The sequence below is a fragment of the Rhinopithecus bieti genome, unplaced genomic scaffold (genome assembly GCF_001698545.2).
Source record: "Rhinopithecus bieti isolate Rb0 unplaced genomic scaffold, ASM169854v2 scaffold_314, whole genome shotgun sequence".
NCBI lineage: Eukaryota > Metazoa > Chordata > Mammalia > Primates > Cercopithecidae > Rhinopithecus > Rhinopithecus bieti.
This window is the reverse complement of record NW_016803040.1, coordinates 732,463-737,002: the sequence shown is the minus strand read 5'-3', so window position 1 is coordinate 737,002 and position 4,540 is coordinate 732,463. Positions and strand designations below refer to the sequence as shown.

At 43.8% G+C, this 4,540-nt stretch overlaps 1 pseudogene; it reads right to left on the bottom strand.

Moving 5' to 3' along the window:
* Positions 1-1,647: 1,647 nt before the first annotated feature.
* LOC108537337 (40S ribosomal protein S10 pseudogene) lies at positions 1,648-2,165 on the bottom strand (annotated as a pseudogene).
* Between the last annotated feature and the right edge of the window lie 2,375 nt (positions 2,166-4,540).

Sequence of the window (4,540 nt, the reverse complement as noted above, 5' to 3'; positions counted from 1 at the left end):
TNAGAAGCTCTTTAGTTTAATTAGATCCCATTTGTCAATTTTGGCTTTTGTTGCCATTGCTTTTGGTGTTTTAGACATGAAGTCCTTGCCCATGCCTATGTCCTGAATGGTATTACCTAGGTTTTCTTCTAGGGTTTTATGGTTTTAGGTCTAACATTTAAGTCTCTAATCTATCTTGAATTAATTTTCATATAAGGAGTAAGGAAAGGATCCAGTTTCAGCTTTCTACTTATTGCTAGCCAATTTTCCCAGCACCGTTTATTAAATAGGGAATCCTTTCCCCATTTCTTGTTTTTCTCAGGTTTGCCAAAGAACAGATGGCTGTGTAGTTTCTGTTTTTAAGCCTTCTTCAAATTTGTCATTGGCTTGTTCCTTCTTGCGTGTTCACGTTAAATTCAGAGCACAGCAAGATTTGTCAATTTATATTTGCCCACAGTTGATCCTTACATAGGGATATGTCACACCATGGGGCTTGAGCCTGCCAACTGTACCCAAAACTTGAATGACTTTCAACTATAACAAATTTACTTTTGAAACAAATAGGTATAGTCATGTCCGCTTATGTCAGGGCCAGCTGTAGAGCTTAAAGTTCCCTGAATTAACTTCCAAGTAGAATGCCATCATTTTTCTTAAGGGTTAAGCAATAAAATGTGCAATTAAAAATGTTCATATGCATGTTTAAAGCTCAAACATGACTGTGGCAACTGTTTAGAACTTAGACCAATAGAAAATTTGTTTTTGTTTTTTTCCTTGGGGAAGAGTATTCCATCACTGATGTTGTTCAGAATTCCTGCTGCATAGTGATAATAAAATGCAGCCTGAATATTAGTCTGAATGTTTTATTATTGTTGGTCTGTACCTGGGGCACATTCCATGAATCCTTGGTGCACTGTGGTGAAAGAGACAGAGTAATGAGGGGTGCTATGCTTGCAGGGTGCCCGGACACGGTGTCTCTGATGAGGTAATGTTTGAACAGAGACCTGAAGGGACAGAGGGAAGGAACCGTGAATCTACCTGGAGAGAATGATTCCAGCAAGCACAAAGGTTCTGCCTCCAGAATGTGGGTGGTGTGTTTGAGGAACAGCAAGAATCCCTGTGACTGGAGTGGGACTGAGAAGGACATAGGAGGAGGTTAGAGAAGTAACAAGTTAGGTCAGGCATGGTGGCTCATGCCTGTAATTCCAGCATGTTGGGAGGCCATGGCAGGAGAACCACTTGAGGCCAGGAGTTTGAGACCAGCTTGGGCAATGAAGCAAGACTTTGTCTTTACAAAAAGAGAGCAAGATAATGTTAGCCGGGTATAGTGGCATGTGCCTGTAGACGGAGTGGGAAGACATGAATGTCTGAGCCATGTGGCACCTGTTCCCATCACATTCCTTCACATTGGGTGATGCAGGCTCTGGCCTGGTGAAGTTACATTGGGTGTCTAGTTGGAAAACCTTGTTTAAGCCAAGTATTTCCTACTTAATAGACTTCATTCTCCAACGTGGAAAATGAGGATAATATAACTTATCTCACGGGGCTATCATGCTTATTAAATGAGATAATGTTTATGGGAGTGCTTTGTAATCTGTGAAGCATCCTGTTAAGGCGTACTCCTTTTTTTTGCCTGTAAGTTTATTCAATGCAAAAGAATCCTCTCCAATTTTACTGAGGTGGCTGACCACGTCCACGACCAAATCTGCCTCTAAACTGGAATTTGGTTGCTGACCCAGCCCCAGCCTCGGCCTTCTTGTCGGCACCAGGTGGCACAGCACTCCGTTTGTAGGTATCTCTGTCAGGTTCCCCTCTTGTGAGTCTGGCAGGTTGCTCACCCTCCAGACCTTTAGAGTGAGGCCTGCCAGTCTCTGGACGGCTACAGCGTAGGGTGGCAGGCACAATCTCCAGGGGCAGATGAAGGTAATCACGGAGATACTGGATACCCTCATTGGTAAGGTACCAGTAGAAATGTCTCCAGGCAAATTGTTCCTTCACATAGCTTCGGGACTTGAGAAACTGCATGGCCTTCATGACAGAAGATTGGGCACATTCTTGTCTGCCAGCTCTGGGTGCTTAGGCATGTGGACATCCTTCTTGGCCACCATGACTCCCCTCTTAAAAAGGAGTTCATAAATGGCAATCCGGTTTTTCTTAGGCATCAACATCTGGCAGGTCTCTGCCATGCACTGGCTTCATCCTCCCCCTCTCCCTCGGACAATCTTCACCTACCAGCAGCCCCCTACCCCATACAATTAGCCTCCAGTCCCTGTCGCTACTCAGAAATGGGTGTGTGGAGAGTGGGAGAGAGCCCCCCGCTAGTATCCTGGGGAGCAGCAGCCGCTAAGGCGGCAGGATGGCCCGGATGGGAGCCGATGGAACTCGAACTCTCGTTAAGGCGTACTCTTATTATTGTTGCTATTGTAGGTGAGGAAAAACAGTCTTCTACCCTCTTAGACCTGTGGCTGGCCTAAGAACGAAACTCACATAAGACAGATTAACAGGAGAAAAACATACAGGCTTCATATTTTCACATTTACACAGAAGTCTTTAAAAAGAAAACAACAGCCCAAAGAAGCCGTTAGGCCCAAAAGCTTATATACCTTTTTACACAAAGAATGACAAATTGTGGGGATATGACAAGACAAGGGGCTTGAACACAGGGCAGTAAATCGTGGGACAGGGACTAGGAAATGTATGGGAGCAAGGACAACTAATGCAAGATATGGATTATTTTAGTAAGTTTGTTTGTGCATGTCCATTTCTGTGTTGATTCTAAGTCTCCGACAAATTTGATCACCTGCTTTTAGGTGGAAAGGAGGGCAGAGATCCTTTTCTGCATCTGCTGTTTCTCAATTTCCTTTAGCTCAAAGTAATCAATATGCCAAACCAGCATATTTTGGGGTGGCATATTCTGAATTCCTTCATTATTATGAGAGGTTGATGTTTAAGTGCTCAAGAATCAGGAAAAACTGAGACATTCGAGAGGAGTGCCCTGGATCCTGCAACCCTCTTCCTATTGATTTGCAGTTCCTGTCGCACACAACCTCTCCTTCAGCAGGAGGCCTTGGTGAAGTTTGGCAGGCAGGGGCTGCTTCTCATCAGCGTGACAGGAGGTGCATCACCACCCACAGTTAAGGGTTAACCAAGCTAAATAGTATAAGATAACCTTCATTTGCAAATCTAATGAGCAAAATTACAGAGTTTAACTCTAATAGAGGGGGGAAATGAAGCTCAAGATCATTATTTCCACATCTAAGATTAGCAGCTGGAAAATACAGTACATCTGTAAAATGACAGTGTCAGATACCACAGCTTTGCATGACACCAGCACACACACAAAGGAAGAATCACTTCAGAGAGCAGAAGTAGAGGCAGAGTACTCTGAGCAGTCACAATACATGGATGCAGCTGAGCTTCCGCCACATACCAAACCAGGTTACCATGACATTATGTGTTGAAACTACTGATAAAGGTCTTTGGAAAAACATCTACTAACCCCTGAAAAAACATGAGCTGTCTTTCCATTCTTTTTCTCTTTCATAGGGCAGGAGGATGTGTCCTGTGCCTGAAAAAATACTCCCTGATATAAATCAAGTTGGGAGGATGGGGATGGAAGGAACAAATGTGGGAATAAAAAGTTGGGAAGGAATTCACTTCATGGTTTGACTCTGAGACAAAATTGATAAGAGCCCTTCCCCCAAAAGACACCCTTCTTGCCTGGGAACCAGTCTGCCTTTGCAGGACTAACAAATTAGCTACAAAATTAGAAATTATGGTTTAGAGGTCATGAAGCCTCTGACTCCAAGTCTGAACCTCCCCAAATTTCTCCTAGGAATAGTATCACTATTGTAGAACCTAAGCTCAGTGCTTGAGATATTTTGCAGACCTTGCATTTGCTGGATCAGCTGACACCACCCAGACTGGTAATCTGGCTCAAATAGTTCTGCCATCCCACCCAGGAACAGAAGACAGAAAGAAAAACTCACTTCGACTCCTATGACTCCATCTTCAATCTGACCAATCAGCATTCTGCACTTCCCAAGCCCCTACCCACCAAATTACGTTTAAAAACCCTGAACTTCGAAAGCTCTGGGAGACTGGTTTGAGTAATACTAAAACTCCTGGCCGGACACGGTGGCTCACGCTTGTAATCCCAGCACTTTGGGAGGCCGAGGAGGGCGGATGACCTGAGTTCGGAAGTTCGAGACCAGCTGGACCAACATGGAAAAATCCTGTCTCTACTAAAAATACAAAATTAGCCGGGCGTGGTGGCAAATACCTGTAATCCCAGCTACTTGGGAGGCTGAGGTAGGAGACACACTTGAACCCAGGAGATAGAGGTTGTGGTGAGCTGAGTTCACGCCGTTGCACTCTAGCCTGGGCAACAAGAGTGAAACTCCATCTCAAAAAAAAAAAAAAAAAAAAAAGAGAGAATTAGTAGTTTGCCTAAAATCATACAAATTGTAAATGGTAGAGATGAAATCCAAGCTAGGTGGAATTCATGCTTTTACCACAAATCCATACCAATTCCATTTTTATTTAGTAAAATCAATATATTTTC